Genomic DNA, 14,044 nt, shown 5'->3' with positions numbered 1-14,044 from the left:
GCGGTAGTTGTTTTCACAACAGGGTCTTCACTGCTTTTGAATTCGTCCCCAAACTTCTGAATGAGTTTATGTTGAAGGTCTAAGTGCATAGCAGTCAAGCTACCCATGTTGGACTGAAGCTCTTTAATCTTTGAATCCTTGTCTGAGTTGTTAGCTTCAAGTTCTTGTATCCGCACAACTTTCACAACTGAGTCTTGTTCGAGTTCAAAGACTCGACGTTGCAAAGCATGCACGTCCACGGGTTCAGCTTCAAGTACAACCCCTTTTCCTTTTCCCTGAAAAAATTGATCTTGCATGGCAAGAATATGAGCAATCTTCTCTGAGGCACTAGAGATTGACTAACCAGTCGAGTTAGATGATCTCGATGGTTCGTCAAAAGATGGAACATCAACTTCAAAATCAAATTCCTGAGCAATATTGTCAAAAATCATTTCTTGAGTTTGATGCTCAGTAGCGGATGGGCTTGTGTCAACGTGAGTCTCATGAGTTTCCGACTCACGTTCTTGTTGGTGGCTAGTTGTTGTTGTGGTTGTTTCAGCAGCCAGCATGCCAGGTCTTGGATCTTTCTTCCTTCGTTTCCTAGGAATAAGATCGGCCGCTGGTTCTTCAGGAGTTTCGTCATCTTGATTCACAATGACTGCTTGAGGAGGCTTTAAGGCAGTCGACTAGAGTAGTTCTTTGAATTTCTCGAACTCCCCTAATTGTTCAGCAGTAGGAGCAGTTTCAGCATCTTGGTGTTCTGTCTCCATGTGTTGTAATGGAGAGTCTTCAGGTTCATCATCGTCTGAAATAACTTCAAACGCAGCAGTACGCCTTTGAGATGGTATCACGTGCTCATCGGCAACTTGAGCCATGACATGGACAGGCTCAGCTTCAACAAATTTACCGAACTTAAAAAGTTCGTGGAGGCCCTAGTAGACGACTTTTAACCCCTTTCTAGAACGGCTCCCTTAATCTCTTTGACTCCTATATTATATATCCATTTTGCTAGCACTTGTCCAATCCTTCACAACATCTGAATCTTTTTTCCTGAGCTACATATTTGAATATGTCAAGAAGTGTTAAAACCACACCAATCAGAATTGATCTTGGAACAACATATTCATGTGTTGCTGCATGGTTTAATCAGCACAACCGTGTTGAGATCCTTCCTAATGAACAAGGGAACACCATTACCCCGTCATGTGTTGCTTTCAATGACACCGAACTTTTGGTAGGCGAGGGTGCCAAAAACCAAATGACCAGGAACACCAGTAACACGGTATTTGGTAAGTTGTTCTGATGTATAACTTTGATGCTTATCAGTTATCATACAAAGAAGCAAACCATAGAAACTGGCTATTAAATGTGATGTACTTTCTTTTTGCTGATATTTAGATGTTAAGAGGATGATGGGGAGCAGATTCAGCAATATCAGACTGCAGAAAGACATAGAAACATGGCCTTTAAGGTGATGGAAGGATATAACGATAAGCCAATGATTTTACTTGAACACATGGGTTCAAACAAGGTGTTTTCAGCTGAAGAAATATCTTCCTTGATTCTTAAGAACTTGAAAGAGGTTGTCGAGGCGTACCTTGGAACAACAGTTACAGATGCGGTGATTACTGTCCCTGCATATTTTAGTGACAAACAAAGACAGGCAACAAAGAATGCGGGTACACTGGCTGGCCTTAATGTCATGCGTTTGATCAATGAGCCTATGGCAGCTGCAGTTGCCTATGGTCTAGACAAGTTAACCGACCCAAGATACCCGCAACAGAAAAATGTGTTGGTCTTTGATTTGGGTGGAGGGACATTTGATGTGTCACTTCTTACTATTAGCAAAGAAGGAGCTATATGTGTTAAAGCAGTGGGCGGTGACACTCATTTGGGTGGAGAGGATTTTGACAAGGCAATGGTTGATCATTGTGTTGAAGAATTTAAGAAGAAGCAAATGAAAGATATCAGTAAAAACGCAAGAGCAATGGGGAGATTAAGAGTTGCTTGTGAGAAGGCAAAGAGGGATTTGTCATCAACAACTAGAACTTCCATTGAGATTGATTGCTTGTATGATGGAACTGATTTTTCAATGAATTAAAGGTCACTAGAGCAAAATTTGAGGAGCTAATTGCTGGCTATTTTATGAAGTGTATTGAACATGTGGAAAGTTGTTTATGAGATGCAAAAATGAAAAAGCATAATGTTGATGATGTGGTCCTCGTTGGTGGGTCGACTAGAATTCCCAAGGTACAACAAATGCTAAGGGAGTTTTTTGATGGGAAGCCGCTTAGCAAGAGTATTAAAGCGGATGAAGCTGTTGCTTATGGTGCAGCAGTGTTGGCTGCAAATTTAAGTGGTAATGGAAATAAGGCTGTGAAAGATTTGATGCTTCAAGATGTCACTCCTTTGTCTCTTGGTACCAGTGTTGATAAAGAAGGGTATATGAGTGTCATAATTCCAAAGAACACACATATACCCACCATGGAAGAGCAAACTTATGTGACATGCATATGACATTAACCAGAAACGCATTAGGGTGGATGTGTATCAGGGTGAGTGTGATAAAGTGAAAGACAACATTTTTCTTGATAAATTCACTCTTGATGGTGTTCCACCAGCCCCTGCAGGCGAGGAAGAAGTGAAAGTTTGCTTTAGCATAGATGCCAATGGTATTCTCGAGGTCTTGGCTGAGATTGTATCTACCGGTAATAAAAGAAGTACTGTAATTGCCGGGAGTGGAAACGTGTCCAAAGATGATATCCAGATGATGCAAAAAAAGATTGGGCTGCAGTGAGCATGTAAATTTTAATATTCAGCCTGGAACAAGAGCTCTTGAGAAATTTGTATTGTTTTTGTATTTTAAACACTCTTATCTAATATACGCTGCATCTTTACATTGCAACCTCTATATATATATGATTCTTGGGGATACACTGGAAATCAATATTGCTTACGAGCCAGGTGTCACTTTTGGGTTTTTGGTCTCATTTTTTAATCAAGTCAGTGAAGTTGTTTGACAACTATTATTTTTAATGGCTAAATTTATTAGAAAATAAAACAAAAGCTGAACAAATTAAGCCCAGCCAATACAGTCAGACTAGACCCAGCCAAGCGCCCTAGAAATTACAATACGTTTTTCCATACCATAGTAATTGGGCTCTTACATGATTTCTTAACCGTACCGGGCATCTAACCTGTCGTCTTACTAGTTCACAGGTTGAACCGATTGAATCTGTGTTGGTTAAATGTTCACCGAGTTTGCAGCCATAACTTCCACTTTTGTGAACGTTGGGAGTTTAAGCATAAAGAAGCAGATGAGACCGAGTTCACTGAAATTTCCATTTTAATCATCTAAACTGGAGCAGATGGATAAGGGGCTGGAGGTGGGGCTGCCCACTGTTGATTGTATTGTTGTGGGTATTGCATTAAGTGAGGTTGTTGGTATGTGGTCTGCGACCCAAACTGAGATGGATAATTTGAGTTCTGCCATGGACCCCTACTAATATATGTAACATTTCCGCAACAACATTTTGTTGCACATACTATAATCTTAAGTAAACTAATATATCTTGTTAATTTCTTTATGTGATGATAGTAACATATATTACATTGTGTTAAAAAATAAAAATAAAAATAAAAAAAATTAAGGGAAAATTCTCAAAGTGACCCTTTTGAAGATAGAGAAAATCTAAATAACCCAATTTTTTCTTAAATTCTGGAAATATCATTCATTGTTCAAGCATTCGAAAAATAATAAACATATTACATTAGGCCATTCCTTGTTCTTTGTTTCTTGATTTATTCACTGTATCGCCTGATCCAAACCCACATTTGGTATAAGAGCAAATAGTTCTGATCCAATTTTATATAAAGCATCCTACGCCCAGCGGTCGGTGTACTACGGCGTTTTCCCACCATCAACGCCAACTACGTTTGGTAATAAGACAATCATGCAAGAATTAATCTCTCAAACAAATACACGTGAGCAAGTTTACAAATCCTAAACGTGTGAATCAAAAGGAGTAAAATAGTAGAGTAAAAAGGTTAAACGCAAAACTATGGGAAAATTCCAAAATAGTTAGTTGTAAAGACAATTTGCAAAGAAGGTAAACTAAACAAAAAATAAGGCTGACCTTTTCATAATAAGTGATGTAAGAAATAAAATTGATATACTTCTATTGAATAATATCTAAAAAGGTGTATTGAATAATAATAATGCTTGAACTAATAATTAACGTGTCTGGTGTATGCAGCTGTTGCTGGCTATTCTATCTGTGACATTAGGAGCAGAACTAGCGGTATCATGAATTGGCCTCAAAGGGAATCGTTATTCATTCTGGAAGTAGATCTGCAATGCTTTTGGTTCCTACTGTCACAACTTAGCAGCCTCTGCCACTATGGCAATTGTATCCATCATCACAGTTCTACTGCTGGTTTGGCACTCATATTACACTCTTTGGAAGAACAATTGCAAGTCGATAGTTTGGTCCATAAAGGGAAATATTATTTTACGTATCGGTTTGGTGTTATTTACACGCTCTACAGCTATTGAACTTCCGTGAGTTCATGCTTTTACATTGTGTCAGTTTGAGTTTGAACTTAATATTTCAAAGGTTGCACATAATCCATGGTTTGATTAGAGTATTAATTTGATCCGGGTATAACAGTGAATGTTTATTAAATGTGTCCAATGTAAAATATGAAATTGTCAATCCAAACACCAAAGAAATTGAACAGAGAAAACGAGCCTCAAATGATTGGAGCTTCTAATTATTGATTCAATACGGAGTAATTACATGTGTTGAATATGAAATATGATTATAATGAACTGAAAACTAGCAAAACAAGAGTGCGCAAAATGATCTAATCTATGCATCTTATATATACCTGCTCATTGCAACTAACCCAAGCATGGTTAACGGACACAAACTAATTACTACTAGAAAAAGACTAATATATATGTCCATGCCCCTTAGACGTGGCTGACTTTGACCGCAACACTTGATATACAATAATCTCCACTTGGTGCAAGATCAAACAAACAAATATTTAACTTAGTTAATTAAGAGAGGGATAAATCATAAATATCGTGGAAGTCTTGGCATATGCATGTTGTGGGGAAATGAGAACCATCTGTTGACAACTTATATATTTGTGAATGTACCTCCTTAATAGCTGATATATATTATTATATGTATAGAATAGATTGTGTTTGTATTAGAATATAATTCATTCCCTAAAATAGAGGAGGGATCCATGTATATATAGGGATTACATTAATGAAATCATCGAACATTATTTCTTATCATGGTATCACAACCAAAATCAGTTTTCTAATTGCTGATCCCTAACCCTAGCTGCCAGCCTCCCTTGATCACCATCTGCTTTCTTCATATAGTAGGTTACATTGTGAACGCATATCATTATTCTAGTAGAGCCTGCACTCATTAATTTGAGTTTGATATATATAATAAAGTGGTTGTTCGATTTTAAGTTGATTTTAAAACTTATAATATAATGTTTTTGATATTGTATTTGTTGCCAGTTTCACTAATATTACAAATGGCATTCATTGTATTTACTTTTTAGTCTTTGTTTACAGCTACTAGTTCAAGATGTCGACAGCAGTTGAAACAATTCCAATTGGTATTGATCTTGGAACAACATACTCGTGTGTCGCTGTCTGGTTTGATCAACACAAGAGATCCTTCCTAATGAACAGGGTAACAAAATCACCCCATCATGTGTGGCTTGTGACGGCACTGGTCTCTTAGTAGGTGAGGGGGCCAAAAACCAAATCACCAGGAATCCCAATAACACAGTTTTTGGTAAGTTGATTGGTAATTTGGTATAACAACATTGATATTCAACATTACATAATTTGCTAATTGATTAAAGTTTATGAACTTTCATGCTTGCTGAATTTCAGATGTTAAGCGTATAATGGGATGCAGATTCGGCGATACCAAATTGCAGAAAGACATAGAATCATGGCCTATTAAGGTAATTGAAGGAGATAAGGATAAGCCAATGATTGTACTTGAACACATGGGTACTGATAAGGAATTTTCACCTGAAGAAATATCTTCTATGATTCTAAAGAACTTGAAAGAAGCTGCTGAGGCATACCTTGGAACAGCGGTTACAGATGCGGTGATTATGGTCCCTGCATATTTCAGTGACAAACAACGACAGGCAACAAAGGACGCTGGTACACTGGCCGGTCTCAATGTCATGCGCTTGATCAGTGAGCCCACAGCAGCTGCAATTGCGTACGGTCTAGACAAGATTTCCAATCCAAACCACCCACAACACAAAAACGTGTTGGTCTTTGATTTAGGTGGAGGGACATTTGATGTGTCACTTCTCACTATCAGCACGGACGGAACCATAAGTGTGAAAGCTGTGGGAGGTGACACTCATTTGGGTGGAGAGGATTTTGACAAGGCAATGGTTGATCATTGCGTTCAAGAATTTAAGAAAAGACAAAAGAAAGATATCAGTAGCAATGCAAGAGCAATGGGGAGATTGAAAGTTGCGTGCGAGAAAGCAAAACGGGATCTGTCATCGACAGCTGAAACTTTGATTGACATTGATTGCTTGTATGATGGAACTGATTGTTCAATGAAGGTCACCCGGGCTAAATTTGAGGCTTTGAATGCTAGTTTTTTAGAGAAGTGCGTTGGGCATGTAGAAAATTGTTTAAGAGATGGGAATATGCACAAAAATGATGTCAATGACATCGTTCTTGTGGGTGGGTCGACTAGAATTCCAAAGGTACAACAAATGCTTGGTGAGTTTTTTGACGGGAAACCACTTTGCAAGAGCATTAATGCAGATGAAGCTGTTGCTTATGGTGCAGCGGTGTTGGCTGCAAACTTAAGTGGTAATGGCACTAAAGCTGTAAAGGATTTGATCCTTTTGGATGTCACTCCTTTGTCCCTTGGTATTGAAATAAAACTTCAGTATATGAGTGTACTAATTCCAAGGAACACACCGGTACCCACTGTGAAGGAAGATATTTTTCAAACAATTTTTGACAACCAAGTATCACTTCCGGTGCGCGTGTATCAGGGCGAGTGCAGTGAAACGAAAGATAATATATTTCTTGATGAATTCAGTCTTCATGGTGTTCCACCAGCCCCCGCAGGTAAAGAAAAAATTAACGTTTGCTTTAGCATAGATGTTAATGGTATTCTTAGTGTCTCGGCTGTGTTGTTATCTACGGGTAATAAAAGAAGTATTGTAATTGCGAGGAGTGGAAATGTGTCGAAGAATGACATGGGAAGAATGATGAAAAGGATGAAATCTTGAACTTTATTAGTATGATTAGTAAGAGAAGTTTGAAAAAATAGCATTGTTATTGTTTTGTTTTCAAGAAGTTTGTTATCAAATCCAATTATATTATTACTGCTATAATTCTTGAGAATATATGCGGGCCTTGTTTCATTTATGTATTCGAGTTGGTTTCATTTAGTCAATTTATATTACAACTAATCCACCTCTTCAGCTTTGTATCTCTTTTCAAGGCTCAAACTTGGGACCATTCATAGAGAAAATAAAGAACTTTCCACTAGACCACATCAATATTATTGACAATGGGTTTCAAGTGTTAATTCTTACGAGGTTCTTAAAAAATTTTATATACCGCTTCTAGAAAATTCTTAAAAACATTGGTGTCCGGGACCCCGACGGAGACTATGTGAGTCCGCCCCTGGATTCATGTCTCGTGATATCAATGTATTGTAGTCTGTAGATATACTTACAGGATTAAAGTGTGTTAGTTGTTAAAAAAGTAAAGAAAAGAAAATTAGGGTTGACATTTTTCATAACTAATTAATGAAATAAAATTGATTTAGAGTAAACTAATAGTACTGCTCTTGATGTCGGGGCTAGGCTGTTGACGAGAGGATGCATGATGGTTAGGCCGTAGTTTTATTTAAATGTTATTACTTATTAATTTGTGTATTTTACATTAATAGTCTTTGCATATTAACTTTGAGTAGTTGACATGAACGGCCCTTGTAGTGTTTTTTACTTTTCTTAACCGAAAGGGTAGATTGGTCATTTTATACAAAATTAACAGATAGTTAACTGTAATACCTAATGTTGTTACAAAATGAAAACCACAAAACCTGATCACGTTAACCTTAGACCCCAAATCCATCATTTTTTTAAACCCATTACTATCTGCATAATTAACTCTTAATATAACCAACATTCTAGATTTAGTTAAAATAATAATTAAAACCAACAATTTAAAGAATAAATTACTTAAAAGATATCGTATGTTTATTTTCAGTCATTAACCCGTTTCTTTACTCTTTCTCTCCATTCTCTAATCTGAGAGCATCTACAACAACAAACTTATACAAACTGTCACGTCATCGTCACATTATATTCCAAACTTTTCTCAAAAAACTCTATTTCTTCCACAACAACAAACCTCCACAAAACTCATTAAAAAAAATATTAAAGTTGTATATATATGTTATAAGTATGTGTGTATGTGAGAGAAATCACCACATCATTAGGTTTTTCCTAATTTGCTTATACAAACTTCCTACAAACTTTGAAGACATATTCTAGCTCCACAACAAGAATATTTGTGACCAAAACGTTTGCCACTTGACACATAGATTTAAACCTTGAGTTTTGTAGCCCATTATAGTTGCTATCAAGTAATAGGGGCATGAAACTTCATACATAAACCAAGTACCTAAAAAGAAATTCATATATAGACATACAAAAACACCACAGGAATATCAAATGAAGAATCATTTTTGGCTAAGATGTCACCATTATTTTCCTATGTGTTTTTACATGAGCAGTAATGTTGTCCAAGATGCCCAACAAATTTCCGGATAAGTTTGAATTTTCTAAGTTAAAGAAATATATATATATATATATATATATATATATATATAGGGGAGGGTTATCCTAAAAATAAGTAGTTTTTAGGAAGACAAAGAATAAATCATAGTCATTTAATCATATTAATCAATGGTTGAGATTTAAAATCACCAATAACCGAAATAGTTTCCTAAAATTACTCTTTAATCATTACAACCGACATAGTTTTCTAGAAATTTGTTCTTTTACCATCATTTGTAATGCCAAATGTCAAAAATTTATGAAAAGGGTTCAAATAAGAATAAAGAGTTTCCTATGAATGGTAAGAACCAACAAAATTTTGACATTTGGCATTACAAATGATGGTGAAAGAGCAATTCTAGGAAACTATGTCGGTTATAATGATGAAAGAGTAATTGTAGGAAACTATGTCAGTTATTGGTAATTTTAAATTTCAACCATTGATTAACATGATCCAATGACTATGATTTATTCCTAGTCTTCATAGGAAACTACTTATTTTTAGGATAACTCTCCCCTAAGAGTTCAAATAAAAATAAGTTGTTTTATAGGAATGGTAGGAACCAATAGGATTTTGACATTTGACATTAAAACCTATGGTGAAAGAACAATTATAGGAAACTATGTCGGTGATAATGGTGAAAGAGTAATTATAGGAAACTATGACGGTTAACTGTAATTTTAAATCTCAACCATTGATTGATTTGATCCAATGGCTATGATTTATTCTTAGTTTTTCTAGAAAACTACTTGTTTTTCAAATAAGAATTAGGAGTTTCTTAAGAATGGTAAGAGCCAACAAATTTTTGACACTTAGCATTACAAATGATGGCGAAAGAACAATTCTAGGAAACTATGTCGGTTATAATGATTAAAGAGTAATTCTAGGAAACTATGTCCGTGTTTGGTAATTTTAAATCTCAACCATTGATTAACACGATCCAATGGCTATGATTTATTCTTAGTCTTCCTAGGAAACTACTTATTTTTAGGATAATCCTCCAGTTTTCTAGGAATGGTAAGAACCAACAAATTTTTGACACTTGGCATTACAAATGATGGTGAAAGAACAATTATAGGAAACTATGTCGGTTATAATGATAAAAGAGTAATTCTAGGAAACTATGTCAGTTATTGGTAATTTTAAATCTCAACCATTAATTAACATGATACAATGGCTATGGTTTATTCTTAGTCTTCCTAAGTGTTCAAATAAGAATAAGGAGTTTCCTAAGAATGGTAAGAACCAACAAAATTTTGACATGTGGCATTACAAATAATGGTGAAAGAACAATTCTAGGAAATTATGTCGGTTATAATGATGAAAGAGTAATTCTAGGAAACTATGTCGGTTATTGGTAATTTTAAATCTCAACCATTGATTAACATGATCCAATGGCTATGGTTTATTCTTAGTATTCCTAGAAAACTACTTGTTTTTAGAATAACCCACACACACATATATATATATATATATATATATATATTTATTTTTGGATGTCAGTTAATAATTTAAGTGGGTTTTAATTGTTTGATTTAATGCGACCTTTCAAATATATATATATATATATATATATATATATATATTTGAAAGGTCGCATTAAATCAAACAATTAAAACCAACTTAAATTATTAACTGACATCCAAAAATATTCCAACTGTTAAATCAATATAGCTTTTCTTGTTATTTTAATGTTTTTTCTACATGTACACCTTGTTGTTTTGTTATGTTGGTGTGATGTCTACAAGTGTTTAGGCATCCCTAATTTGGGATGAGCTCGATATTGAACCAATATCGATCAATATCAATCTTAAATTTTTCGATCCTATATTTCTTAAAAACTTGGTATCGTTCAAAAATGTTCGATTTGGTATCGGTACCCTAGATAAAACTTGGTAAATACTAGTACCGATACCGATCTTGATTTTTTTTAAAACTTGGCAACCTCACCCAGAGTCAAATCTAGTCGGTCAACTTGGACCGATTTTGACTTAAAAAATAAAAACATAAATCGTATTTCTATAATATTAAAGAACGAATATCATTTTTTTAGTTAATAACTAGCAATTTTTAGAATAATTTAGTATTTACAAATGTAATTTTCTATTTATATTATATTCACCTATTTTGTTATAAATAGTAGCAAACTTATGAAATGTGACGTATATATAATATCCAAAAATTATTTTTCTTTATATTTACTTTGTCCGAGTACTGAGTACACCCAACTCCCCAGTCGACCGCATAGGGTACGTCTAGTGACTTTTACAACCTTTATAATATATACATACACACGGAATGTTAAAAATAAAAATTTGTTAAAAACTAATAACACATCAACTAAAAAGAATATATAATAAAAAATTAATAAATTAACGAACATGATAAATGGGTTTGGATTGAGGATATCTTCGGAGAATTCTCGGTAACCTCAATGAAACAGACTCTTTTCAACACCATATGATCAAATAATGCCTCTATCGTTATGGAGTGGAATAATTGGGTTCCAAATAAAATCAATGTGTATATTTGGAAAGAGGAGAAGGGCAGACTTTCGACAAGGGTTAGCCTACTCAAACATCATATACAGGCGGACTCGATCAAGTGTGGGCTTTGTGATCCATAGGAAACAGTGGACCATTACTCACCTTTGTCAAATTGTCAATCAAGTTTAGAGCTTTGTAATTGCTTGGTGCCACATTCCACTCATTTTTGCTTTTTGGGTCCGTGATCTACTTGTTATCCGCAAGACAACTCCTTTATGCAAGAAGAAGAAAAAAGCTCTACATGGTATTTTTGTTGATAACGTCTTGGTGCATTTGGAATGTGAGAAATGATGTTATTTTCGAAATTAATGCCATTAGACTATTCCCATTGGGTCAATATAAGTCGATCGGTTGGGGGTGAAGGATTAACAGAAAAATGGAAATTCACTTTAAGCTCCCAACTTGGTTGGTGGAGCAACCACAAGTTAGTCGTGGTGATAGGCCATATTAATTGCATGAGTTAAGTGCCATTTTAGTATATGTGGTTTGGTCAACTACGCAATTTTAGTACATATTTTTTATTTTGTGCAAATGGCTACCTCAGTTTCAAAAAACTTGCATTTTTAGTACTTTTTTTCTAACCCCGTCTATTTTTTCCTGCTAAGTCAGGGATAATTTGGTAACTTCGTTATTTTCTTTGTTTTTTTTCTTTTCTTTTAAACGTTTATAGCTTGTAAACCCTAAATCCCCAAATCAAAACATCAAAATTCAAATCTTAAATCCCAAAATATCGTAAAACTTCAAACCCTATGATGATATGGAGAAAGGGTTTGGAGATTTCGGATTTGGATTTGATGTTATGATTGTGGATTTGGGGTTTACATCATATAAGCGTTCAAAAGAAAAGGAAAAAACAAAGAAAATAACGAAGTTATCAAATTATCTCTGACTTAACGGAAAAAATAGACGGTGTTAGAAAAAAAGTACTAAAAATGCAAGTTTTTTGAAACTGGGGTAGCCATTTACACAAAATAAATACTAAAGTTGTGTAGTTAACCAAACCACATGAACTAAAATGACACTTAACTCTAATTACATTTATACGGATTTCTTTTTAACTATTTTGCCATATGTTATTATTTTTTTGGTTAAAATATATTTTTTAGATAAAACTTATCATTTAAAAAGTTCCAACCTTATACTACTTAAGTATTAAAATTTCATATGAGTTATACTAAAATCCTATACCATACTTATTACTTATTGTTAAAATATTATAGCCGTCAACAAATATAGTTATCATGGAAATAATCATTATTTATAATTTTATATTAAAATGTTAACAAAACCTAATCATAAAATATATTTATTAAATGAAAAAGTGTTGGTTTGGTTGGTTGTGAATGATAGTGAAAATTTGAGTTTAATCGAGTTGTGTAAGTGGATGAAAGATAAATTAGTTTTTTAATAAAATGTTGGGTTTGGTTGGGTTGTGAATGATAGTAGTCCTACGCATCTAAAGTTGTGGAAGATATCAAGTCTTTGGGGTTCATTTGGATAAAAAATAGGTCTCCATTTAAACCTTTTAGTTGGAAGGATTTGTGTAATTTTTCTTTTTAAATTGCTTGTTTGCTTTTCTTGGCCCTAGCGATTTTTATTTTACCATATTGAATGAAAGTTGTTCGAAAATAAAATGAAAAATATTAGCTTCAACTAAAAATCAAAGTGATGTTTATTACTCTTGAGGGTGGAGGGGTATGGGATGTGATGAAATTTCTCATCACACACCTCATCTAATCAAATGGTGTCACATCACTAACCCTAAATTCATCATATGTGATGGTTTTTTACTAGGGGTGATGGTGTGTGATGGAAACCCACTTTTTGTCTCAACGGTCACTTTTTGCCTTGGAAACCCACCATCACTTGCGTGATGGCCATCACTCAACCATGCCATCACGCGCGTGATACACCACTGGCGGCGGTGTTGAGTGATGCCATCACGCGTGATGGCCCTTCATCACACAGTACCCGGGTCGCCGGGATAGAGGAAAAAAAAACAAATAGTTAATACTCCACTTTTTATGAAATAGGCTGTTCAAAAGAAAGGTAACACTTCTTTGTAGCTTGACTAGTACGGATTAGCTAGCTATTAAAAAAACAAAGACTAGTATGGATGATGTAACCTTTCAATGACACTCTTTTATTCTTTTGACATTTACTTTTACATACTACACTCACACTCCTTTACATACATAACACTATAGCTCCCACTAGTATCTTCAATATTCTCCAAATCTTCCACTCCGGCCACCTTCTACAGTTGCCGGAAAAATTGTCGGTGAGTCCAAGTTTACACTTCTCTTTTCATCTTACATTTCTAGTAGTTCCTGGAGGTCGTATATAAATTTTTGTAGGTGGAGATTTTGTATATGTATTGTCTACTTTTTTATACGATTTTATTATATATATATATATATATATATATATATATATATAAGAGAACCCTAATAAAGTAAAAAACTATTAGGAACCCTTAACAACCAAACAATTTTTAAAATTTTTTATATATTAACATTATTTACTAGTAGTTTTATCATATTTTATATAAAAATTTTTGATTACATATATTAATCACAAGTTTACATATATGTAAAATTTATATACTAACATATTTACATAAATGTCAAATAAAACATAG

At 34.4% G+C, this 14,044-nt stretch overlaps 2 pseudogenes across 1 annotated transcript; both read left to right on the top strand.

The window, feature by feature from the left end:
• Positions 1–1,045: 1,045 nt before the first annotated feature.
• LOC143530636 (heat shock cognate 70 kDa protein-like) lies at positions 1,046–2,776 on the top strand (annotated as a pseudogene).
• A 2,175-nt stretch (positions 2,777–4,951) lies between these two features.
• LOC143530605 (heat shock cognate 70 kDa protein-like) lies at positions 4,952–7,444 on the top strand (annotated as a pseudogene). Its single transcript, XR_013134898.1, has 3 exons — positions 4,952–5,071; positions 5,110–5,810; positions 5,912–7,444. The product of XR_013134898.1 is annotated as a heat shock cognate 70 kDa protein-like (transcript).
• The last annotated feature ends 6,600 nt before the right edge of the window (positions 7,445–14,044 follow it).

The sequence above is a fragment of the Bidens hawaiensis genome, unplaced genomic scaffold (genome assembly GCF_021521415.1).
Source record: "Bidens hawaiensis isolate Kalapana, Puna unplaced genomic scaffold, B.hawaiensis_p1.1 tig00008951_1, whole genome shotgun sequence".
NCBI lineage: Eukaryota > Viridiplantae > Streptophyta > Magnoliopsida > Asterales > Asteraceae > Bidens > Bidens hawaiensis.
This window is presented reverse-complemented; position numbering and strand designations above follow the sequence as displayed.